This window comes from Parasteatoda tepidariorum, chromosome 8 (genome assembly GCF_982258835.1).
Source record: "Parasteatoda tepidariorum strain Cologne lab strain chromosome 8, Ptep-v5.0, whole genome shotgun sequence".
Lineage (NCBI taxonomy): Eukaryota > Metazoa > Arthropoda > Arachnida > Araneae > Theridiidae > Parasteatoda > Parasteatoda tepidariorum.
The window spans coordinates 12611285-12638872 of record NC_141762.1 but is presented as its reverse complement, the minus strand read 5'-3'; the positions used below and the strand labels follow the sequence as shown (position 1 = coordinate 12638872).

The 27588-nt window shown below is 35.8% G+C and overlaps 3 non-coding genes across 3 annotated transcripts; all 3 read left to right on the top strand.

Moving 5' to 3' along the window:
• Positions 1-12676: 12676 nt before the first annotated feature.
• On the top strand, positions 12677-12749 carry TRNAV-AAC (transfer RNA valine (anticodon AAC)). Its single transcript has one exon. It is a non-coding gene; the product is annotated as a tRNA-Val (tRNA).
• Positions 12750-12898: 149 nt separating this feature from the next.
• TRNAV-AAC (transfer RNA valine (anticodon AAC)) lies at positions 12899-12971 on the top strand. Its single transcript has one exon. It is a non-coding gene; the product is annotated as a tRNA-Val (tRNA).
• Positions 12972-15569: 2598 nt separating this feature from the next.
• On the top strand, positions 15570-15642 carry TRNAV-AAC (transfer RNA valine (anticodon AAC)). Its single transcript has one exon. It is a non-coding gene; the product is annotated as a tRNA-Val (tRNA).
• The last annotated feature ends 11946 nt before the right edge of the window (positions 15643-27588 follow it).

The following is a 27588-nucleotide window of genomic DNA, read 5'->3' as shown; positions in this document are numbered from 1 at the left end:
ACTTGTTGGATGTACTCGATATTTGTGTCATTGATACCTAGATCTAATAAATGCTTTCAATATTTGTGTTATTGATATCTAGATCTGATAAATGTTTTCGATATTTGTGTCATTGATACCAAGACCTCGTGTATGCTTTCGTTATGTGAGCATTTTACTTCAACAATTTATACAGGAGTGCAGATAGTGTATATAGTAATCGTCAGCCTCGCCACTCTTCCTAACTGCTTAAAATAGAAGAATTATGCTGTAGGAGTCGATTTAAAAAGTTTGTTTTAGAGAAAGATGAACTGAAATTCCGTAAACTAGTACAAAAGAATCGTTTATGACAGGTTAAGATAGAGCATTGGGTAAAACATAGCATGTGTAACAAGTCTTATGAACTCTATCATTTTTTTTTTAGAAAACAGTAATAAAAATTCTTTATCATTTAGAAAACTCTTAACTATTAAGATAATCTTCTTTTTTTCTAACTCAAGCATTATTGCTATCTTTTAACAAATACCACAAACAAACAAACAAATGTTCTGTTTATACATCGCAAATAAACAGATGTGTTTTCACAATCAGTAGATAACAAAAATAAAAATGCTATGTTTCTTACGATCAAAGGTTTCACTAATGAAAGGCGGCCATTTTCTTTTATCAAGAGTAATTGGTTGGAAAGGTTCAAGGCTATTAATAGGTTTGATTCGCAAACATTAACTGTAATGAAAACTTATATAAATTTTATTATTTCTGGAATTCTGATGCGGGATAAATTAAAATTTTAAGAAGACTGGAGGTAAACACGATAAATACATCAAAAATGCTTAAATGAGAGCAAGAATGTTTTCTTAATCACTGCTCTTAATATGCATTCTTAAAATCCTTGAAGTGAACTAAGAAGTGTAAACACAGTTAAATATTTAAATTAGAAAGAACCAGAAAGAGTATCGAATCACTAGGATGAAAAACATCCAAACCAAAATGATTGCCTGTTAAAACATGGTGTCTCTTATTCTTTCAACTTTTCTCTGCTTTTTTCCGGCAATCAAAAAGGTTTTTATGTTTTCAGTGCCGTTTCCTCAGTAGTAATTCACAAGAGCTTGACGATAAGGTTTTTTCTTTTTAAATTAAATATTAATTTGTGACTCTTATTGTGATTGGGACTATATTTTGAGGGTCAAAATTTCGATTCATCCTGTTTCGTTACTTAAAATGTTGCCCGTATTAATTAATTTTGTAAATTAAAGGTTAGGCTCTCGAGTCCTTAAGATTGAGTCCCACTACGTGAAAATCCGATTATCGGGGATTAAAAATTATTCAAAGTTCCCTTTTTATTTATTTATTTGTATTTATTTATTTTTAATTGCTTATTTATTTATTCATTTATTTATTTATTTTTATATCCTTCCCACTGTGTGTTGCCATCGTGCATGCAGAAATTGCAAAACTTGCTGATTTAACTCATAATAAAATGTTTCTTTATAAAAATATAAATTACCATCGAATATTTAAATTAAAGCAACGTTTTAGTTCTCCAGATATATTACGATTATTAATCATCATTATAAAATATAATTTCAGAAATAAATGTTTAAAAAAATTGTTTCGTTAATCCCGTTTTAGATAGTCAAAACTTCAAACTCAAATTCGTGGCAAGAAGCTATACATTGATGAAATATTCACTAAGTTTAGTTAATCTACAGAAATAAAATTCGTAATTGTTTATCCGATTTGGATGAAAGACAAGTTAAAGACATTAATATTCACCATCCACTGATCCGATGATTCAAAATAAATAAATAAAAATTTCCTATAATTGAAAGAAGGAAAAAAAAAGTACGGAAGTAGAAAATTGAAAGCTTTAAGAAATCTGAATTCATTAAAATTACACAACTCTGAATTATGCTGTCAATTCTTTTTTTTTTTTCTTTAGATAAAAACTAAATTAAATATGCACGATAATTTTCTATCGCTTTAATGATGTAAAATCATGCTTAAGGCAAAACACCAAAATAAAATTTGCACGGGTGAGGTAATAAATGACAAAGGCTGTTCCTTTATTTATTATTATGGAATAACATATTGTTTTCTTTCTTTATGAGGTTTGCCGATAGAGGGCAGTGCTGAAGTTGTCACCTGAGCTATTCAGGGAAACGTGAGCAGCAGCTGAAATTACTGAGGCGATAAACATTGCATATTTTTGCAATCACAACAATTGACTTTTGAGTTGTCGTTTGTAATGAAATTTGAAATTGATGATCGTTACAAAAAATTTCTTTGTCATGTTTATGATGTTTTTCTTCTGTGAGATGCATCAACTTATTTTCAATCGATTGTTTACTTTTATGTTATGATAATTAAATTATTTAACCTTTGTTTCGACTGAAACAAATCTTTACTTGTAGTTAATTTCTTCTTATTCTTTTTTAATGCTTATCAACTACAGTCTGGTTTATCCAAAGTAAAAGCTTTTTTTATTGCATTGGAAAGAAAATAAAATTGCATAAATTAAAATATACATATTTTTTGAACATTTTTTTTAAAGCAATTTTAAATAATCAGTAAAAAGATGTATGATGTTACACTAAATATTTAAAAACTTCTCGTTGGCGATACTGGAATAAGCCGATTCGATAACTTTTACTATAGCGACAAAGACAAGCGCTCTCCTGGATCAAGTATTGGGAGAAATTTGCCTTCGTGAATAACTTTTCGATGGAATTTACCCGCATTTGCGTTACACAAAGAGGAAAGTCACTAAAACCTCCCACTGTTAGCCTGGCGGCAAGGGAACTCTAACCCATGATCCATCTACCACTTAGGATATTTCGGTCAGCAATTTGGTCGCTTTGAACATAATACAATTTCAGATAACTGATAAAAATAACTGATTTTCAAAAAAATAAAATAAAATATTATAAAATGAAGCTTGTAACTCAAAAACGCCGAATAAATAAAAGTCTCAATTTTGAATTTTTTGTCGCTTACGTTAACTTTTCTACTGTAAGACAGTACAGTTCCCTTTGCGAACAAACTCTTATATTTTAAATTATGAATGAAACACATTTATTAATTCAATACAAAATAAAAATAATTCGCTATGGACTAATCGTAATGACAAAGTTTCCAGTAAAATACCAAGGTCAAGTCAGTAAGCGGGTGTGTGACCACTTTGATCTGTCAATATAGGCACCGAGAGTGGACGGAAACGATCCTCACTAAATTCTACAGTAAAGTGCTCGACTTCGTGCAGAGGTCATCGGACTACCAAAGCGCAGGAGCTGCAGAGGATCAAAATTGTAATAGAAGGTCTTCGATTCATCCTCAGGAATGTTTATTATACTATAGCCAATAGCTCATTGTGATCGAGAGCTCACCTCCCAATGAGGAGACCCGGGCTCGAATTCCATCGATGGCTGTTCGACTCAAATTCCGCACCCGGCTTGCACCAACCGGGTGCGGAATTCGAGTCGATCCATCGAGTCGGCTTGCACCAACCGGGAAATCAGTAGTAGACAGATCACGAGTTAGAGTCCCCCTGCCGTTAGGTTAACCGTCGGAGGTTTTCGTGGTTTTCCTCTCCGTGTAACGCAAATACCGGTTAATTCCATCAAAAAGTCATCCACGAAGGCAAATTTCTCCCAATGCTTGATTCGGGAGTGCGCTTGTCTTCTGGATTGGGTTCAAATTTACGCGGCTACAGAGTTGAATATTGGTAGCCGTAAACTCAAAATTGAGTTGGCTGTTCAACGACAGTTATTAATTAAAATAAAATAATTCATTGTACAGCTCTAGTGTGACGTAAATAAAGTACCTTCTTCTTCTTCAGGAGCGCAACAGCCCTTTGCAGGCCTTGGCTGCCTCAACAGCACGCCTTCTCCAGTTCCCTCTGTCCATGGCAACTCCCCTCCAGTTCTTAAGTTTTAGGACTTTGAGGTCGTTTTCGGTGTCGTTGAGCCATCGAGTAGGTGGTCTACCTCTAGAGCGGGACCCCTGAGGGTTCTTGAAGGTGGCAATTTTTACAGGGCTATCTTCAGAGCCTCTCCATATATGGCCGAGCCATCTTAGTCGGTTGCTTCGGATTATCTGCATAATTTGAGGATGTTTATAGAGCCCATAAAGTTCAAAGTTGTACCGTGTTCCCCAACATCCCCCCTCTGGTATGGCACCAAAGATAGTTCTAAGTATCTTTCTTTCAAACGTTTCTATCGGGAGTTGGACGTCAAGGTTTAAAGTCCAGGTTTCGTTTCCGTACAGCAAGACAGGCAGAATGAGTGTCTTATATAATTTTAGTTTTGTTTTTCGGCTAATAAAATTCGATCTTAGTTGACTTTTTAGTCCAAGAAAACATTTGTTGACCATATTGATTCTATTGTCAATTTCAGATTTCAGTTTGTTTAAATAAAGTACCTACCTATAAAATAAAAATACGATTCAAACTCAGGAGAAATTTATTGATTGAGAAACACTTTCGAGTCTCTTAAGTCACTGATCTCAGAAATGAGTTTATGCGTAGGAAGTAAAATAAAAATAAAATCATAGGGACAGACAAAAGATATAAGAAAATGAAAGTACAATTCGAAGTTAGAAGGGTGGCGAGCTGGAGTGTTTGGTTTAAAGCAAATTAAATCAGTCATAAAATCTAAAATACATAGCTATGACAAAAAAATAAATGGTGTATGGAATTACTACGATTAAATATCTTTAACATTAAGTAGAGAAAAAATTTTAAAAAAAATTATGAGAATTTTAAAATTATTTAAGCTATTTGCGTTTTGAATTTCAGAAGAGAGTAAATTAAAGTATTTATTAAGTGATAAATACTGAAAACTTTGACGAACAATGTCCCTATTAAACTTGTGGTATGAAATAAGTTAAGTTTGGTCTACGAAGTGAGTTCGTGCTGTCCTTATTCTTAAGAAGTAGATCGCGGTTTTTGAAAAGATGTAGACATAGTTTGCAAAAATAAAAAATAAAAATTACGGATTGATAATATGTTGAGTAACTGGAAGTGATATGAGTTAAATCATTCATTTTGATTTCGTAAAAAATTTAATAAATTTTTTTTAAATATCGCGTAGTTCATTTATGTTAGTCATATAATCTCCATCCCAAATTGTTTTTTTTTTTATTTTTTTTTTTTTTAATGTAATTTTCACTGGTTTTCCATTATAAGTTTAAATTCATGTGTAAAGTTAGCAAAATATAAACGAAACTCCCTGAATAACTTTTGATCTAATTATGAGTTTATTTGTAGTAACATTATTTAACATTATTTCTAAAGACAAAGGTTAAAATTTATGGCTAATCCGTTTCAGAAAGTAAAATCCACCTTCCCACTAAAAAATGATCTTAAAAATTAAATTAATTTTAGGTAATAAGATAAACGAATATTTTAACTTAACATCACCAGAAAAAAAATGGCCCTAAAGGTTTAATATAATTTTGTTATATAGTCTAAATAATATTTAATTGACTAAAACTATATTTTATATCCATTCTTTTAGAATTGTAATTCGAATCAACAACGACACTTCGGTGCAAACTTTAAAAAATAAGTTTTATAATTGTTACTGTGAAGTGACCGAAATAGGTGGTTGTTGACTTCCACCGGTGAATGTTGACAATCACAAGTCGCTTTGGTAAATGTCCAAATATATACCAGATTTAATTAAGTGCGACTGCCTGGCATTCATTTGACCGGTATGCCCTACATCAATGTTTTTTTTTTAATGTCATGTGCCCAGAATGCATTTAACTGGTACTCCAAACACTGGTGTTTATCCTACTCTGTCCTCAGCAGATATTAAAAGATCGAATTAATATACAGTCGAACCCCGCTATAGTGAACTCGGCTTATAGTGAACTCCCGGATATAGTGAAAGAAATTCTCGGTCCCGTGCCTTGCTATACACGTATGATGTTATTTTTAGTGGATATAGTGAACCAAAAAAGTGAGGAAGTTGGATATAATGAACTTTTTTCTGTCTTCGACTGATTCCCCCCCCCCCCATTTTCTTTGTAATAATTTTGAAATTTCTACTTCAAAATAAATACATATACCGATTTTTAAAACCATCTATAGAAACTACTTTTATGTGCTGCAGGTTAGACAGGTTTAAAAAGCGGAATAACAGAAATTCAGGAAAAATTATCTGAGAGTCGGGAAGTGTTTCCATATCTGATGTTGAGGATTGCTCATCAGCTAAAGATTACTAATTTTTATTTGTACGCAAGACGAAGAGTGATGAAAAATAACGTATTTTTTGTTACTACGTAATATTTTTCAGTCATTTATATGAATATAATGTAATAAAAGGGAGGAGTTTGGGAACCATTAGTTAAATTGCCTGCGTAACGGATATAGTGAACTCCCGGTTATAGTAAACCGAAATTTCGATCCCTTGAAGGTTCACAACAGCGGGGTTTGACTGTAATAATAACAACGAATAAATTAATATCAAATCGGATATAACAAATATTTCGGATATTCACCAAAGCGACTATGTGATTGTTGACATTTATCGGTGAAAGTCGACATTCTTTTGATTTCGGCCATTCACGATAACGTCGTCATAAAAACTCCTGTCGCTAAGGTACTCATTCTTTTTCACTAACCGTAACTTCAGATTTTATACGTCTTATTGACACAAACATAGACACACTTTTATAATTTAAAAGGGGGGGGGGATTTGTAACCTGTCTAGACTAAGATATATTTATCGATTACTTCTGCAACGCGATATGGTATCATGTACGAAAGGATGAAACTACTAGACTTATCACAAATAAAATTATCAAAAATTGTATTATCACTTATTTTCTTCTGAAAACATTGTTAATTGGGAATCCGGTTAAAGCAGGGGTTGCCAAACTTTTTTGATCGTCGACCCCTACATAATTTTTCGAAATCTCCATCGACCCCCCCATAAAAGTAATTTTCTGTTAATTAAAATAAAACTCTATTAGATACTGCGTTTGTACATTTATTTTATGACTTTGAACATTTATTAAAGTAATAGTACATAGTGTAACAATAGTTTTATGAAAAATATATTAATGTTGAAATATAAATACCTTAATATTTATGAAATAATAAGTAATTATAAGTAAGTAGAAATAATAAGTAAAGTAACTACGGATTTATTGCTTCTTAATCAATGACATGGGTGTGCCTGGTGCTTTTTTTTCCTGCAAGGTTCGTTACATTGGGTTCAAAATTGGTCAATTTTAATCCCCTCGAAACTCCACATTTAATTTACTTCTGTTCTTAGTTAAGATTGAATTTACGTGACTGATACCGGCTTCAACCATATAGGAACTTGGAAATGCTATCATAAATGGCTGAGCTATTTCGTAAAGTCTTACATATTTTTGCATGATATTTATATTTGTCCAAAATTTGCTTATTGTTAAATTTTTAAAAAGCGTCTTTGCTTCAAATCCCCATAATAATTCAGCAAGCTCATCTTGCAGGTTGATGTCCACGTTTTCAATTTGAGCAGAAAATGGCACAATAATCCAATCAGGGATGTCAATGTTTTCAACAATTAAAATCAACAAAAAGCAGTTTAAAATCGTCGCTCAATTTTTGAAGATTACCTGTATATATTTCCAAGTCTTCTTCTTTTATTTCTAATTGTCACATACCTGAAAAATGCTGATAATCCTTCGACCAATCGACCCTTCCGGTTCGGATCGACTCCCATTCGACCCTCTGGCTCAGATCGACTCCCGCTTATGCTAAATAGACCTCTGGGGGTCTATATAGACCACTTTGGCGACCTCTGGGTTAAAGTGTCCTGAATTTACTGGCTCTTACGTTGTAGTAGTTGTTTATAGACTACTTAGTATTCAGATTAGGTATTTTTAAACAGTCCATGGCCTGCCGAATAGAAAAGATGTCAGCTTAAATAACTTATGTTTTAATGATCAGATTTTTACAAACAAGTGCGAATCTTAATGATTCTAAAGAGTGACCTCAATTATACTATTTAATTAGCGCTAACTATTAATTAAGTTACAGAAATAGAGACAAAAACATATTTTCTCTGAGTAAGCATAACGTTTAATCCACCAACTTGAATTTTTAGCCATTAAAATGTGGGGGGTGTAACCGTTATCTGCTAAGCATCGTCTTAATATTTTCGGCAGGATTTCGAATGTTTGGGTACCTTACTGTTGGTTTTTACTTTCTGCGTATTTAGTCCATATTTTGATAAGTTTAAAGCGAGACGAAAAATTCTTGGACACAATTAATTCATTTATCCAAATATAATTAATTTCAAGTAAAACATAATTTTTAGTATTTTTTTAAAATTTTTATTTAATAATAACCGAAAAATATTGAATTTTCCAGCTATAAAATTTTTTACAGCGTTTCAACAAAGTAATTTTAAATAAAATATTCAAACGAAACTGGCTGGAAAAGTTTCTGAGTTATGAAATTTCATAAAAGTCACATTTTCAAAATTCTATTTCATAAGATTTATTCCAGAAATTTCGTTCAAATTTTGCCTTTAACGATTATATAGTTTTCATATAGAATGGAATTTCCAAGGATGACTCTAATGCTTTTTTTTTCTGACTTTTTTAAATAAAATATTTTTGAAAAGGTTTATGGAAAAATCAGTCGTTAATTCCGTGTTATTATCGTAATAACATGGTTTTATCTTGGTTTTATAACTTTAAAATAAACATTTATAAAAAAAACTCCGATAAACGCCACGACACCTTTCAAATCATAAGTTACAAAAACTGTCTCAATTGATGATTGTCGTCTGATTGGTTTTCAAATCGTGGCTATATACGCGTTTCAAGACGTCCCCTTCCTTCTTCAGTATTCATATTTATATTAAAATCATCGTCAAGACAGTAATTATAAGTTAATAATCAAAAGAAGATAAAAATACTTAAAATTATTATTATGCAAATACATTAAGAATGACTGCTGGTGAAATGAAAAGAATTCTAAAAAAATTATGAAACAGCAGCGGTCGCCATGGCAGCGCACTGCTTACTATTAAACACAGTTGATAAGCGTGATGACTTTCAAATAAGGTGCGAGAAATCTGAAGTACAATTTTAATTGGGTTTAAGAAAAGTTGGGGAAAAATATCTTTAAGAAGATACAAAGTTTAAGAATTTTAACTGAAGCAGAGACCAAGCACAAAATAATTTTTTAAGAATATTTAACTAAAATCTTTTTTTAAATGAATTAATACATGTTTTTATTTGAATTTGTTTTTAAAGCTAGATTACTATAAAGGTCAAAGTCAAAGCAAAAAACAAGAGGGAACTGAGAACTTTAATAAGTAACTATAGAATGATGTTTGCAATTTGCATTTTTTTTTTTTTTTTTCTCATTTCTTTTTTTTACTGACATACGCGGAAGGGGGTTCAACATTGCCAAAAACATTAATCTTACTTAGCATTGAAAATGTCCCATTAAACTACTTATATTTTATAATTTTAAGACATTTTTTTACTTTATATTATTTTATTTGTTTCATTAATTTCAATAAGTTGAGCAGTTTTTAACGGAACTAGTGCAAAAAAAATGTCACGTCTTGAAAATTCCCATCTTTTTTTTTCTTTCTCGGATCTTATTCTGACCTTGAAAGAGATATTTTTTTTTTTACATTGTCTACAGAAGCAGTATTTTCTGGAAATGCTTTTCATCAGTTTCAAACCTTGACGCAACCACGTGATCTTAACATCACTTCATGAAAAAGATACGAAAATGTAACTATAAATAGCCATTCAAAAAACGTCATCCTCAGCGGGGAAGTACAGCGAAATCCACTACAGCGATTTCCAGATGACGCAAGCGAACCCCGCCTACCTTTTTGCACATGTTTACAACGTCATAATCGTTACGTCGCTCGCGCAAGCTGATTAGCTCGTAAGATGACAGCTACACGTGACGTCAGAAAAGTAACACAGTGATATATTTTTTCTCTCTCACAAGATTCCTGCTGTCTCCCGTAGAAAAAGTTTACATTCGTAAAGTAAATGGAGAAGAAGATTGAATAGTTTATTTAGATGGGATATTGTGGAAAAACCAAGTTTTTGGGTTTTTTGTGTGGAGATTTTGGAAGACGCACTATTTCAATCTTAATTTATTGCTTTTATTTTTATTTTTCACTGGTAATCTTTAAAAAATGAAATGGATGTTATAATGATTCTCTTCAGATAGAAAAGAAACAAGGAAAATCTTATTTCGAACAATTGATAGATCGTTTAGTGAAAGAAAACATGATGAAGTCAAAGTTCAAACTCAAAATAAGTAAAAAATATCTGGCCTTTGATATTTATTGCAAAAATTTTAAGTTTTAAAAACAAATAGAAATGAAGCATAAACTTCAACAAAGCCTTTTTCTAACAAAACTCTACCAATGAAAGCAATAAGACAAAGAAAGAAAAAAAAATGATTTTATATTTTTTTTAAAATTAATTTTAACTGATGTTGGATATTAACTATACTCGGCAGCGATCTCGAAAAATGTGAAACACAAAACAATCACATAATCAGAATTTGAGAATTGTGTGAATTGTGCTAAAAATAGACAAATTTGTATATTTAAATTCTTGACAAAACACCAAAAAAAATAGTATTGCTTTGAATTTTTGAGAGGAACGTTACATAAATTCAAAAATTATCTGTCACTACTTGTAATAATTTAATTAAATAACACCTTTTAAATTTTTCACAAATTTTCTTCCTTTCTTTCCAATTTTCACGTTTTTCTGAAAGGGAAATGAAAAGTCAAATGTTGCCAGATCATCGAACATTTGTTCATTAAAAAATATAATTTACTATTTATAAAGTATCCTTTTTTTCTCAAATGAGATCGATGCTATAATATATTTTAAAACTGCACAATCCGCTACTCGTCGAAGATATGGTGTTATAATCAAATAAACCTTTGACTCGGAAGGTTCAGGGTTCGAAACTTGGTAGGTGCATTCATTTTATAGCGATGCATTCATTTTATAGCGATACTTAAAAAAATTTCCATTTAATATACCTTTGCAAAATCTTTTCCCTTTTCGAGCATCCTTTTTTTTTCTTTCTAGAGTGGAACTGCAGCAATTCAATATTTTAATAAATAAAGAGTTTCCAGAGTGTCGTACCTATGGTGTAGTGGTTATCACAACCGCCTAACACGCGGAAGGTCCCAGATTCGAAACCTGGTAGGTACATTCGTTTTTTATTGTTGCCGAGGAATTTGTAATATTAATTTCCATTTAATATACCTCTGCGAATTCCCTTCCCTTTTCGAGCATCCTTTCTTTCTAGAGTGGAACTGCAGCAATTCAATATTTTAATACATAAAGAGTTTCCAGAGTGTCGTACCTATGGTGTAGTGGTTATCACATCCGCCTAACTCGCGGAAGGTCCCAGATTCGAAACCTGGTAGGTACATTCGTTTTTTATTGTTGCCAAGGAATTTGTAATATTAATTTCCATTTAATATACCTCTGCGAATTCCCTTCCCTTTTCGAGCATCCTTTCTTTCTAGAGTGGAACTGCAGCAATTCAATATTTTAATACATAAAGAGTTTCCAGAGTGTCGTACCTATGGTGTAGTGGTTATCACATCCGCCTAACACGCGGAAGGTCCGAGGTTCGAAACCTGGTAGGTACATTCGCTTTTTATTGTTGCCAAGGAATTTGTAATATTAATTTCCATTTAATATACCTCTGCGAAATCCCTTCCCTTTTCGAGCATCCTTTCTTTCTAGAGTGGAACTGCAGCAATTCAATATTTTAATAAATAAAAGTTTCCAGAGTGTCGTACCTATGGTGTAGTGGTTATCACATCCGCCTAACACGCGGAAGGTCCCAGATTCGAAACCTGGTAGGTACATTCGCTTTTTATTGTTGCCAAGGAATTTGTAATATTAATTTCCATTTAATATACCTCTGCGAAATCCCTTCCCTTTTCGAGCATCCTTTCTTTCTAGAGTGGAACTGCAGCAATTCAATATTTTAATAAATAAAAGTTTCCAGAGTGTCGTACCTATGGTGTAGTGGTTATCACATCCGCCTAACACGCGGAAGGTCCGAGGTTCGAAACCTGGTAGGTACATTCGCTTTTTATTGTTGCCAAGGAATTTGTAATATTAATTTCCATTTAATATACCTCTGCGAAATCCCTTCCCTTTTCGAGCATCCTTTCTTTCTAGAGTGGAACTGCAGCAATTCAATATTTTAATAAATAAAAGTTTCCAGAGTGTCGTACCTATGGTGTAGTGGTTATCACATCCGCCTAACACGCGGAAGGTCCCAGATTCGAAACCTGGTAGGTACATTCGTTTTTTATTGTTGCCAAGGAATTTGTAATATTAATTTCCATTTAATATACCTCTGCGAAATCCCTTCCCTTTTCGAGCATCCTTTCTTTCTAGAGTGGAACTGCAGCAATTCAATATTTTAATAAATAAAAGTTTCCAGAGTGTCGTACCTATGGTGTAGTGGTTATCACATCCGCCTAACACGCGGAAGGTCCCAGATTCGAAACCTGGTAGGTACATTCGCTTTTTATTGTTGCCAAGGAATTTGTAATATTAATTTCCATTTAATATACCTCTGCGAAATCCCTTCCCTTTTCGAGCATCCTTTCTTTCTAGAGTGGAACTGCAGCAATTCAATATTTTAATAAATAAAAGTTTCAAGAGTGTCGTACCTATGGTGTAGTGGTTATCACATCCGCCTAACACGCGGAAGGTCCCAGGTTCGAAACCTGGTAGGTACATTCGCTTTTTATTGTTGCCAAGGAATTTGTAATATTAATTTCCATTTAATATACCTCTGCGAAATCCCTTCCCTTTTCGAGCATCCTTTCTTTCTAGAGTGGAACTGCAGCAATTCAATATTTTAATAAATAAAAGTTTCAAGAGTGTCGTACCTATGGTGTAGTGGTTATCACATCCGCCTAACACGCGGAAGGTCCCAGGTTCGAAACCTGGTAGGTACATTCGCTTTTTATTGTTGCCGAGGAATTTGTAATATTAATTTCCATTTAATATACCTCTGCGAAATCCCTTCCCTTTTCGAGCATCCTTTCTTTCTAGAGTGGAACTGCAGCAATTCAATATTTTAATAAATAAAAGTTTCAAGAGTGTCGTACCTATGGTGTAGTGGTTATCACAACCGCCTAACACGCGGAAGGTCCCAGATTCGAAACCTGGTAGGTACATTCGTTTTTTATTGTTGCCGAGGAATTTGTAATATTAATTTCCATTTAATATACCTCTGCGAATTCCCTTCCCTTTTCGAGCATCCTTTCTTTCTAGAGTGGAACTGCAGCAATTCAATATTTTAATACATAAAGAGTTTCCAGAGTGTCGTACCTATGGTGTAGTGGTTATCACATCCGCCTAACTCGCGGAAGGTCCCAGATTCGAAACCTGGTAGGTACATTCGTTTTTTATTGTTGCCAAGGAATTTGTAATATTAATTTCCATTTAATATACCTCTGCGAATTCCCTTCCCTTTTCGAGCATCCTTTCTTTCTAGAGTGGAACTGCAGCAATTCAATATTTTAATACATAAAGAGTTTCCAGAGTGTCGTACCTATGGTGTAGTGGTTATCACAACCGCCTAACACGCGGAAGGTCCCAGATTCGAAACCTGGTAGGTACATTCGTTTTTTATTGTTGCCAAGGAATTTGTAATATTAATTTCCATTTAATATACCTCTGCGAAATCCCTTCCCTTTTCGAGCATCCTTTCTTTCTAGAGTGGAACTGCAGCAATTCAATATTTTAATACATAAAGAGTTTCCAGAGTGTCGTACCTATGGTGTAGTGGTTATCACAACCGCCTAACACGCGGAAGGTTCCAGATTCGAAACCTGGTAGGTACGTTCGTTTTTTATTGTTGCCGAGGAATTTGTAATATTAATTTCCATTTAATATACCTCTGCGAAATCCCTTCCCTTTTCGAGCATCCTTTCTTTCCAGAGTGGAACTGCAGCAATTCAATATTTTAATAAATAAAGAGTTTCCAGAGTGTCGTACCTATGGTGTAGTGGTTATCACAACCGCCTAACACGCGGAAGGTCCCAGATTCGAAACCTGGTAGGTACATTCGTTTTTTATTGTTGCCGAGGAATTTGTAATATTAATTTCCATTTAATATACCTCTGCGAATTCCCTTCCCTTTTCGAGCATCCTTTCTTTCTAGAGTGGAACTGCAGCAATTCAATATTTTAATACATAAAGAGTTTCCAGAGTGTCGTACCTATGGTGTAGTGGTTATCACATCCGCCTAACTCGCGGAAGGTCCCAGATTCGAAACCTGGTAGGTACATTCGCTTTTTATTGTTGCCAAGGAATTTGTAATATTAATTTCCATTTAATATACCTCTGCGAAATCCCTTCCCTTTTCGAGCATCCTTTCTTTCTAGAGTGGAACTGCAGCAATTCAATATTTTAATAAATAAAAGTTTCAAGAGTGTCGTACCTATGGTGTAGTGGTTATCACATCCGCCTAACACGCGGAAGGTCCCAGATTCGAAACCTGGTAGGTACATTCGTTTTTTATTGTTGCCAAGGAATTTGTAATATTAATTTCCATTTAATATACCTCTGCGAAATCCCTTCCCTTTTCGAGCATCCTTTCTTTCTAGAGTGGAACTGCAGCAATTCAATATTTTAATACATAAAGAGTTTCCAGAGTGTCGTACCTATGGTGTAGTGGTTATCACATCCGCCTAACACGCGGAAGGTCCGAGGTTCGAAACCTGGTAGGTACATTCGTTTTTTATTGTTGCAGAGGAATTTGTAATATTAATTTCCATTTAATATACCTCTGCGAAATCCCTTCCCTTTTCGAGCATCCTTTCTTTCTAGAGTGGAACTGCAGCAATTCAATATTTTAATACATAAAGAGTTTCCAGAGTGTCGTACCTATGGTGTAGTGGTTATCACATCCGCCTAACACGCGGAAGGTCCGAGGTTCGAAACCTGGTAGGTACATTCGCTTTTTATTGTTGCCAAGGAATTTGTAATATTAATTTCCATTTAATATACCTCTGCGAAATCCCTTCCCTTTTCGAGCATCCTTTCTTTCTAGAGTGGAACTGCAGCAATTCAATATTTTAATAAATAAAAGTTTCAAGAGTGTCGTACCTATGGTGTAGTGGTTATCACATCCGCCTAACACGCGGAAGGTCCGAGGTTCGAAACCTGGTAGGTACATTCGCTTTTTATTGTTGCCAAGGAATTTGTAATATTAATTTCCATTTAATATACCTCTGCGAAATCCCTTCCCTTTTCGAGCATCCTTTCTTTCTAGAGTGGAACTGCAGCAATTCAATATTTTAATAAATAAAAGTTTCAAGAGTGTCGTACCTATGGTGTAGTGGTTATCACATCCGCCTAACACGCGGAAGGTCCCAGATTCGAAACCTGGTAGGTACATTCGCTTTTTATTGTTGCCAAGGAATTTGTAATATTAATTTCCATTTAATATACCTCTGCGAAATCCCTTCCCTTTTCGAGCATCCTTTCTTTCTAGAGTGGAACTGCAGCAATTCAATATTTTAATAAATAAAAGTTTCCAGAGTGTCGTACCTATGGTGTAGTGGTTATCACATCCGCCTAACACGCGGAAGGTCCCAGGTTCGAAACCTGGTAGGTACGTTCGGTTTTTATTGTTGCCAAGGAATTTGTAATATTAATTTCCATTTAATATACCTCTGCGAAATCCCTTCCCTTTTCGAGCATCCTTTCTTTCTAGAGTGGAACTGCAGCAATTCAATATTTTAATAAATAAAAGTTTCCAGAGTGTCGTACCTATGGTGTAGTGGTTATCACATCCGCCTAACACGCGGAAGGTCCGAGGTTCGAAACCTGGTAGGTACATTCGCTTTTTATTGTTGCCAAGGAATTTGTAATATTAATTTCCATTTAATATACCTCTGCGAAATCCCTTCCCTTTTCGAGCATCCTTTCTTTCTAGAGTGGAACTGCAGCAATTCAATATTTTAATAAATAAAAGTTTCAAGAGTGTCGTACCTATGGTGTAGTGGTTATCACATCCGCCTAACACGCGGAAGGTCCCAGATTCGAAACCTGGTAGGTACATTCGCTTTTATTGTTGCCAAGGAATTTGTAATATTAATTTCCATTTAATATACCTCTGCGAAATCCCTTCCCTTTTCGAGCATCCTTTCTTTCTAGAGTGGAACTGCAGCAATTCAATATTTTAATAAATAAAAGTTTCAAGAGTGTCGTACCTATGGTGTAGTGGTTATCACATCCGCCTAACACGCGGAAGGTCCCAGATTCGAAACCTGGTAGGTACATTCGCTTTTTATTGTTGCCAAGGAATTTGTAATATTAATTTCCATTTAATATACCTCTGCGAAATCCCTTCCCTTTTCGAGCATCCTTTCTTTCTAGAGTGGAACTGCAGCAATTCAATATTTTAATAAATAAAAGTTTCCAGAGTGTCGTACCTATGGTGTAGTGGTTATCACATCCGCCTAACACGCGGAAGGTCCGAGGTTCGAAACCTGGTAGGTACATTCGCTTTTTATTGTTGCCAAGGAATTTGTAATATTAATTTCCATTTAATATACCTCTGCGAAATCCCTTCCCTTTTCGAGCATCCTTTCTTTCTAGAGTGGAACTGCAGCAATTCAATATTTTAATAAATAAAAGTTTCAAGAGTGTCGTACCTATGGTGTAGTGGTTATCACATCCGCCTAACACGCGGAAGGTCCCAGATTCGAAACCTGGTAGGTACATTCGCTTTTTATTGTTGCCAAGGAATTTGTAATATTAATTTCCATTTAATATACCTCTGCGAAATCCCTTCCCTTTTCGAGCATCCTTTCTTTCTAGAGTGGAACTGCAGCAATTCAATATTTTAATAAATAAAAGTTTCAAGAGTGTCGTACCTATGGTGTAGTGGTTATCACATCCGCCTAACACGCGGAAGGTCCCAGATTCGAAACCTGGTAGGTACATACGCTTTTTATTGTTGCCAAGGAATTTGTAATATTAATTTCCATTTAATATACCTCTGCGAAATCCCTTCCCTTTTCGAGCATCCTTTCTTTCTAGAGTGGAACTGCAGCAATTCAATATTTTAATAAATAAAAGTTTCCAGAGTGTCGTACCTATGGTGTAGTGGTTATCACATCCGCCTAACACGCGGAAGGTCCCAGATTCGAAACCTGGTAGGTACGTTCGTTTTTTATTGTTGCCAAGGAATTTGTAATATTAATTTCCATTTAATATACCTCTGCGAAATCCCTTCCCTTTTCGAGCATCCTTTCTTTCTAGAGTGGAACTGCAGCAATTCAATATTTTAATAAATAAAAGTTTCCAGAGTGTCGTACCTATGGTGTAGTGGTTATCACATCCGCCTAACACGCGGAAGGTCCGAGGTTCGAAACCTGGTAGGTACATTCGCTTTTTATTGTTGCCAAGGAATTTGTAATATTAATTTCCATTTAATATACCTCTGCGAAATCCCTTCCCTTTTCGAGCATCCTTTCTTTCTAGAGTGGAACTGCAGCAATTCAATATTTTAATAAATAAAAGTTTCAAGAGTGTCGTACCTATGGTGTAGTGGTTATCACATCCGCCTAACACGCGGAAGGTCCCAGATTCGAAACCTGGTAGGTACATTCGCTTTTTATTGTTGCCAAGGAATTTGTAATATTAATTTCCATTTAATATACCTCTGCGAAATCCCTTCCCTTTTCGAGCATCCTTTCTTTCTAGAGTGGAACTGCAGCAATTCAATATTTTAATAAATAAAAGTTTCCAGAGTGTCGTACCTATGGTGTAGTGGTTATCACATCCGCCTAACACGCGGAAGGTCCCAGATTCGAAACCTGGTAGGTACGTTCGTTTTTTATTGTTGCCAAGGAATTTGTAATATTAATTTCCATTTAATATACCTCTGCGAAATCCCTTCCCTTTTCGAGCATCCTTTCTTTCTAGAGTGGAACTGCAGCAATTCAATATTTTAATAAATAAAAGTTTCAAGAGTGTCGTACCTATGGTGTAGTGGTTATCACATCCGCCTAACACGCGGAAGGTCCCAGATTCGAAACCTGGTAGGTACATTCGCTTTTTATTGTTGCCAAGGAATTTGTAATATTAATTTCCATTTAATATACCTCTGCGAAATCCCTTCCCTTTTCGAGCATCCTTTCTTTCTAGAGTGGAACTGCAGCAATTCAATATTTTAATAAATAAAAGTTTCCAGAGTGTCGTACCTATGGTGTAGTGGTTATCACATCCGCCTAACACGCGGAAGGTCCCAGATTCGAAACCTGGTAGGTACGTTCGTTTTTTATTGTTGCCAAGGAATTTGTAATATTAATTTCCATTTAATATACCTCTGCGAAATCCCTTCCCTTTTCGAGCATCCTTTCTTTCTAGAGTGGAACTGCAGCAATTCAATATTTTAATAAATAAAAGTTTCAAGAGTGTCGTACCTATGGTGTAGTGGTTATCACATCCGCCTAACACGCGGAAGGTCCCAGATTCGAAACCTGGTAGGTACGTTCGCTTTTTATTGTTGCCAAGGAATTTGTAATATTAATTTCCATTTAATATACCTCTGCGAAATCCCTTCCCTTTTCGAGCATCCTTTCTTTCTAGAGTGGAACTGCAGCAATTCAATATTTTAATAAATAAAAGTTTCAAGAGTGTCGTACCTATGGTGTAGTGGTTATCACATCCGCCTAACACGCGGAAGGTTCCAGATTCGAAACCTGGTAGGTACGTTCGCTTTTTATTGTTGCCAAGGAATTTGTAATATTAATTTCCATTTAATATACCTCTGCGAAATCCCTTCCCTTTTCGAGCATCCTTTCTTTCTAGAGTGGAACTGCAGCAATTCAATATTTTAATAAATAAAAGTTTCCAGAGTGTCGTACCTATGGTGTAGTGGTTATCACATCCGCCTAACACGCGGAAGGTCCGAGGTTCGAAACCTGGTAGGTACGTTCGCTTTTTATTGTTGCCAAGGAATTTGTAATATTAATTTCCATTTAATATACCTCTGCGAAATCCCTTCCCTTTTCGAGCATCCTTTCTTTCTAGAGTGGAACTGCAGCAATTCAATATTTTAATAAATAAAAGTTTCAAGAGTGTCGTACCTATGGTGTAGTGGTTATCACATCCGCCTAACACGCGGAAGGTCCCAGATTCGAAACCTGGTAGGTACATTCGCTTTTTATTGTTGCCAAGGAATTTGTAATATTAATTTCCATTTAATATACCTCTGCGAAATCCCTTCCCTTTTCGAGCATCCTTTCTTTCTAGAGTGGAACTGCAGCAATTCAATATTTTAATAAATAAAAGTTTCAAGAGTGTCGTACCTATGGTGTAGTGGTTATCACATCCGCCTAACACGCGGAAGGTCCCAGATTCGAAACCTGGTAGGTACGTTCGCTTTTTATTGTTGCCAAGGAATTTGTAATATTAATTTCCATTTAATATACCTCTGCGAAATCCCTTCCCTTTTCGAGCATCCTTTCTTTCTAGAGTGGAACTGCAGCAATTCAATATTTTAATAAATAAAAGTTTCAAGAGTGTCGTACCTATGGTGTAGTGGTTATCACATCCGCCTAACACGCGGAAGGTCCCAGATTCGAAACCTGGTAGGTACATTCGCTTTTTATTGTTGCCAAGGAATTTGTAATATTAATTTCCATTTAATATACCTCTGCGAAATCCCTTCCCTTTTCGAGCATCCTTTCTTTCTAGAGTGGAACTGCAGCAATTCAATATTTTAATAAATAAAAGTTTCCAGAGTGTCGTACCTATGGTGTAGTGGTTATCACATCCGCCTAACACGCGGAAGGTCCCAGATTCGAAACCTGGTAGGTACGTTCGTTTTTTATTGTTGCCAAGGAATTTGTAATATTAATTTCCATTTAATATACCTCTGCGAAATCCCTTCCCTTTTCGAGCATCCTTTCTTTCTAGAGTGGAACTGCAGCAATTCAATATTTTAATAAATAAAAGTTTCCAGAGTGTCGTACCTATGGTGTAGTGGTTATCACATCCGCCTAACACGCGGAAGGTCCGAGGTTCGAAACCTGGTAGGTACATTCGCTTTTTATTGTTGCCAAGGAATTTGTAATATTAATTTCCATTTAATATACCTCTGCGAAATCCCTTCCCTTTTCGAGCATCCTTTCTTTCTAGAGTGGAACTGCAGCAATTCAATATTTTAATAAATAAAAGTTTCCAGAGTGTCGTACCTATGGTGTAGTGGTTATCACATCCGCCTAACACGCGGAAGGTCCCAGATTCGAAACCTGGTAGGTACGTTCGTTTTTTATTGTTGCCAAGGAATTTGTAATATTATTTTCCATTTAATATACCTCTGCGAAATTCCTTCCCTTTTCGAGCATCCTTTCTTTCTAGAGTGGAACTGCAGCAATTCAATATTTTAATAAATAAAAGTTTCCAGAGTGTCGTACCTATGGTGTAGTGGTTATCACATCCGCCTAACACGCGGAAGGTCCCAGATTCGAAACCTGGTAGGTACATTCGCTTTTTATTGTTGCCAAGGAATTTGTAATATTAATTTCCATTTAATATACCTCTGCGAAATCCCTTCCCTTTTCGAGCATCCTTTCTTTCTAGAGTGGAACTGCAGCAATTCAATATTTTAATAAATAAAAGTTTCCAGAGTGTCGTACCTATGGTGTAGTGGTTATCACATCCGCCTAACACGCGGAAGGTCCGAGGTTCGAAACCTGGTAGGTACATTCGCTTTTTATTGTTGCCAAGGAATTTGTAATATTAATTTCCATTTAATATACCTCTGCGAAATCCCTTCCCTTTTCGAGCATCCTTTCTTTCTAGAGTGGAACTGCAGCAATTCAATATTTTAATAAATAAAAGTTTCCAGAGTGTCGTACCTATGGTGTAGTGGTTATCACATCCGCCTAACACGCGGAAGGTCCCAGATTCGAAACCTGGTAGGTACGTTCGTTTTTTATTGTTGCCAAGGAATTTGTAATATTAATTTCCATTTAATATACCTCTGCGAAATCCCTTCCCTTTTCGAGCATCCTTTCTTTCTAGAGTGGAACTGCAGCAATTCAATATTTTAATAAATAAAAGTTTCAAGAGTGTCGTACCTATGGTGTAGTGGTTATCACATCCGCCTAACACGCGGAAGGTCCCAGATTCGAAACCTGGTAGGTACGTTCGTTTTTTATTGTTGCCAAGGAATTTGTAATATTAATTTCCATTTAATATACCTCTGCGAAATCCCTTCCCTTTTCGAGCATCCTTTCTTTCTAGAGTGGAACTGCAGCAATTCAATATTTTAATAAATAAAAGTTTCCAGAGTGTCGTACCTATGGTGTAGTGGTTATCACATCCGCCTAACACGCGGAAGGTCCCAGATTCGAAACCTGGTAGGTACGTTCGTTTTTTATTGTTGCCAAGGAATTTGTAATATTAATTTCCATTTAATATACCTCTGCGAAATCCCTTCCCTTTTCGAGCATCCTTTCTTTCTAGAGTGGAACTGCAGCAATTCAATATTTTAATAAATAAAAGTTTCAAGAGTGTCGTACCTATGGTGTAGTGGTTATCACATCCGCCTAACACGCGGAAGGTCCCAGATTCGAAACCTGGTAGGTACATTCGCTTTTTATTGTTGCCAAGGAATTTGTAATATTAATTTCCATTTAATATACCTCTGCGAAATCCCTTCCCTTTTCGAGCATCCTTTCTTTCTAGAGTGGAACTGCAGCAATTCAATATTTTAATAAATAAAAGTTTCCAGAGTGTCGTACCTATGGTGTAGTGGTTATCACATCCGCCTAACACGCGGAAGGTCCCAGATTCGAAACCTGGTAGGTACGTTCGTTTTTTATTGTTGCCAAGGAATTTGTAATATTAATTTCCATTTAATATACCTCTGCGAAATCCCTTCCCTTTTCGAGCATCCTTTCTTTCTAGAGTGGAACTGCAGCAATTCAATATTTTAATAAATAAAAGTTTCAAGAGTGTCGTACCTATGGTGTAGTGGTTATCACATCCGCCTAACACGCGGAAGGTCCCAGATTCGAAACCTGGTAGGTACATTCGCTTTTTATTGTTGCCAAGGAATTTGTAATATTAATTTCCATTTAATATACCTCTGCGAAATCCCTTCCCTTTTCGAGCATCCTTTCTTTCTAGAGTGGAACTGCAGCAATTCAATATTTTAATAAATAAAAGTTTCCAGAGTGTCGTACCTATGGTGTAGTGGTTATCACATCCGCCTAACACGCGGAAGGTCCCAGATTCGAAACCTGGTAGGTACGTTCGCTTTTTATTGTTGCCAAGGAATTTGTAATATTAATTTCCATTTAATATACCTCTGCGAAATCCCTTCCCTTTTCGAGCATCCTTTCTTTCTAGAGTGGAACTGCAGCAATTCAATATTTTAATAAATAAAAGTTTCCAGAGTGTCGTACCTATGGTGTAGTGGTTATCACATCCGCCTAACACGCGGAAGGTCCGAGGTTCGAAACCTGGTAGGTACATTCGCTTTTTATTGTTGCCAAGGAATTTGTAATATTAATTTCCATTTAATATACCTCTGCGAAATCCCTTCCCTTTTCGAGCATCCTTTCTTTCTAGAGTGGAACTGCAGCAATTCAATATTTTAATAAATAAAAGTTTCAAGAGTGTCGTACCTATGGTGTAGTGGTTATCACATCCGCCTAACACGCGGAAGGTCCCAGATTCGAAACCTGGTAGGTACATTCGCTTTTTATTGTTGCCAAGGAATTTGTAATATTAATTTCCATTTAATATACCTCTGCGAAATCCCTTCCCTTTTCGAGCATCCTTTCTTTCTAGAGTGGAACTGCAGCAATTCAATATTTTAATAAATAAAAGTTTCAAGAGTGTCGTACCTATGGTGTAGTGGTTATCACATCCGCCTAACACACGGAAGGTCCCAGATTCGAAACCTGGTAGGTACATTCGCTTTTTATTGTTGCCAAGGAATTTGTAATATTAATTTCCATTTAATATACCTCTGCGAAATCCCTTCCCTTTTCGAGCATCCTTTCTTTCTAGAGTGGAACTGCAGCAATTCAATATTTTAATAAATAAAAGTTTCCAGAGTGTCGTACCTATGGTGTAGTGGTTATCACATCCGCCTAACACGCGGAAGGTCCCAGATTCGAAACCTGGTAGGTACGTTCGCTTTTTATTGTTGCCAAGGAATTTGTAATATTAATTTCCATTTAATATACCTCTGCGAAATCCCTTCCCTTTTCGAGCATCCTTTCTTTCTAGAGTGGAACTGCAGCAATTCAATATTTTAATAAATAAAAGTTTCCAGAGTGTCGTACCTATGGTGTAGTGGTTATCACATCCGCCTAACACGCGGAAGGTCCGAGGTTCGAAACCTGGTAGGTACATTCGCTTTTTATTGTTGCCAAGGAATTTGTAATATTAATTTCCATTTAATATACCTCTGCGAAATCCCTTCCCTTTTCGAGCATCCTTTCTTTCTAGAGTGGAACTGCAGCAATTCAATATTTTAATAAATAAAAGTTTCAAGAGTGTCGTACCTATGGTGTAGTGGTTATCACATCCGCCTAACACGCGGAAGGTCCCAGATTCGAAACCTGGTAGGTACGTTCGTTTTTTATTGTTGCCAAGGAATTTGTAATATTAATTTCCATTTAATATACCTCTGCGAAATCCCTTCCCTTTTCGAGCATCCTTTCTTTCTAGAGTGGAACTGCAGCAATTCAATATTTTAATAAATAAAAGTTTCAAGAGTGTCGTACCTATGGTGTAGTGGTTATCACATCCGCCTAACACGCGGAAGGTCCCAGATTCGAAACCTGGTAGGTACGTTCGTTTTTTATTGTTGCCAAGGAATTTGTAATATTAATTTCCATTTAATATACCTCTGCGAAATCCCTTCCCTTTTCGAGCATCCTTTCTTTCTAGAGTGGAACTGCAGCAATTCAATATTTTAATAAATAAAAGTTTCCAGAGTGTCGTACCTATGGTGTAGTGGTTATCACATCCGCCTAACACGCGGAAGGTCCGAGGTTCGAAACCTGGTAGGTACATTCGCTTTTTATTGTTGCCAAGGAATTTGTAATATTAATTTCCATTTAATATACCTCTGCGAAATCCCTTCCCTTTTCGAGCATCCTTTCTTTCTAGAGTGGAACTGCAGCAATTCAATATTTTAATAAATAAAAGTTTCCAGAGTGTCGTACCTATGGTGTAGTGGTTATCACATCCGCCTAACACGCGGAAGGTCCGAGGTTCGAAACCTGGTAGGTACATTCGCTTTTTATTGTTGCCAAGGAATTTGTAATATTAATTTCCATTTAATATACCTCTGCGAAATCCCTTCCCTTTTCGAGCATCCTTTCTTTCTAGAGTGGAACTGCAGCAATTCAATATTTTAATAAATAAAAGTTTCCAGAGTGTCGTACCTATGGTGTAGTGGTTATCACATCCGCCTAACACGCGGAAGGTCCCAGATTCGAAACCTGGTAGGTACGTTCGTTTTTTATTGTTGCCAAGGAATTTGTAATATTAATTTCCATTTAATATACCTCTGCGAAATCCCTTCCCTTTTCGAGCATCCTTTCTTTCTAGAGTGGAACTGCAGCAATTCAATATTTTAATAAATAAAAGTTTCAAGAGTGTCGTACCTATGGTGTAGTGGTTATCACATCCGCCTAACACGCGGAAGGTCCCAGATTCGAAACCTGGTAGGTACGTTCGTTTTTTATTGTTGCCAAGGAATTTGTAATATTAATTTCCATTTAATATACCTCTGCGAAATCCCTTCCCTTTTCGAGCATCCTTTCTTTCTAGAGTGGAACTGCAGCAATTCAATATTTTAATAAATAAAAGTTTCCAGAGTGTCGTACCTATGGTGTAGTGGTTATCACATCCGCCTAACACGCGGAAGGTCCCAGATTCGAAACCTGGTAGGTACGTTCGTTTTTTATTGTTGCCAAGGAATTTGTAATATTAATTTCCATTTAATATACCTCTGCGAAATCCCTTCCCTTTTCGAGCATCCTTTCTTTCTAGAGTGGAACTGCAGCAATTCAATATTTTAATAAATAAAAGTTTCAAGAGTGTCGTACCTATGGTGTAGTGGTTATCACATCCGCCTAACACGCGGAAGGTCCCAGATTCGAAACCTGGTAGGTACATTCGCTTTTTATTGTTGCCAAGGAATTTGTAATATTAATTTCCATTTAATATACCTCTGCGAAATCCCTTCCCTTTTCGAGCATCCTTTCTTTCTAGAGTGGAACTGCAGCAATTCAATATTTTAATAAATAAAAGTTTCCAGAGTGTCGTACCTATGGTGTAGTGGTTATCACATCCGCCTAACACGCGGAAGGTCCCAGATTCGAAACCTGGTAGGTACGTTCGTTTTTTATTGTTGCCAAGGAATTTGTAATATTAATTTCCATTTAATATACCTCTGCGAAATCCCTTCCCTTTTCGAGCATCCTTTCTTTCTAGAGTGGAACTGCAGCAATTCAATATTTTAATAAATAAAAGTTTCAAGAGTGTCGTACCTATGGTGTAGTGGTTATCACATCCGCCTAACACGCGGAAGGTCCCAGATTCGAAACCTGGTAGGTACATTCGCTTTTTATTGTTGCCAAGGAATTTGTAATATTAATTTCCATTTAATATACCTCTGCGAAATCCCTTCCCTTTTCGAGCATCCTTTCTTTCTAGAGTGGAACTGCAGCAATTCAATATTTTAATAAATAAAAGTTTCCAGAGTGTCGTACCTATGGTGTAGTGGTTATCACATCCGCCTAACACGCGGAAGGTCCCAGATTCGAAACCTGGTAGGTACGTTCGCTTTTTATTGTTGCCAAGGAATTTGTAATATTAATTTCCATTTAATATACCTCTGCGAAATCCCTTCCCTTTTCGAGCATCCTTTCTTTCTAGAGTGGAACTGCAGCAATTCAATATTTTAATAAATAAAAGTTTCCAGAGTGTCGTACCTATGGTGTAGTGGTTATCACATCCGCCTAACACGCGGAAGGTCCGAGGTTCGAAACCTGGTAGGTACATTCGCTTTTTATTGTTGCCAAGGAATTTGTAATATTAATTTCCATTTAATATACCTCTGCGAAATCCCTTCCCTTTTCGAGCATCCTTTCTTTCTAGAGTGGAACTGCAGCAATTCAATATTTTAATAAATAAAAGTTTCAAGAGTGTCGTACCTATGGTGTAGTGGTTATCACATCCGCCTAACACGCGGAAGGTCCCAGATTCGAAACCTGGTAGGTACATTCGCTTTTTATTGTTGCCAAGGAATTTGTAATATTAATTTCCATTTAATATACCTCTGCGAAATCCCTTCCCTTTTCGAGCATCCTTTCTTTCTAGAGTGGAACTGCAGCAATTCAATATTTTAATAAATAAAAGTTTCAAGAGTGTCGTACCTATGGTGTAGTGGTTATCACATCCGCCTAACACACGGAAGGTCCCAGATTCGAAACCTGGTAGGTACATTCGCTTTTTATTGTTGCCAAGGAATTTGTAATATTAATTTCCATTTAATATACCTCTGCGAAATCCCTTCCCTTTTCGAGCATCCTTTCTTTCTAGAGTGGAACTGCAGCAATTCAATATTTTAATAAATAAAAGTTTCCAGAGTGTCGTACCTATGGTGTAGTGGTTATCACATCCGCCTAACACGCGGAAGGTCCCAGATTCGAAACCTGGTAGGTACGTTCGCTTTTTATTGTTGCCAAGGAATTTGTAATATTAATTTCCATTTAATATACCTCTGCGAAATCCCTTCCCTTTTCGAGCATCCTTTCTTTCTAGAGTGGAACTGCAGCAATTCAATATTTTAATAAATAAAAGTTTCCAGAGTGTCGTACCTATGGTGTAGTGGTTATCACATCCGCCTAACACGCGGAAGGTCCGAGGTTCGAAACCTGGTAGGTACATTCGCTTTTTATTGTTGCCAAGGAATTTGTAATATTAATTTCCATTTAATATACCTCTGCGAAATCCCTTCCCTTTTCGAGCATCCTTTCTTTCTAGAGTGGAACTGCAGCAATTCAATATTTTAATAAATAAAAGTTTCAAGAGTGTCGTACCTATGGTGTAGTGGTTATCACATCCGCCTAACACGCGGAAGGTCCCAGATTCGAAACCTGGTAGGTACGTTCGTTTTTTATTGTTGCCAAGGAATTTGTAATATTAATTTCCATTTAATATACCTCTGCGAAATCCCTTCCCTTTTCGAGCATCCTTTCTTTCTAGAGTGGAACTGCAGCAATTCAATATTTTAATAAATAAAAGTTTCAAGAGTGTCGTACCTATGGTGTAGTGGTTATCACATCCGCCTAACACGCGGAAGGTCCCAGATTCGAAACCTGGTAGGTACGTTCGTTTTTTATTGTTGCCAAGGAATTTGTAATATTAATTTCCATTTAATATACCTCTGCGAAATCCCTTCCCTTTTCGAGCATCCTTTCTTTCTAGAGTGGAACTGCAGCAATTCAATATTTTAATAAATAAAAGTTTCCAGAGTGTCGTACCTATGGTGTAGTGGTTATCACATCCGCC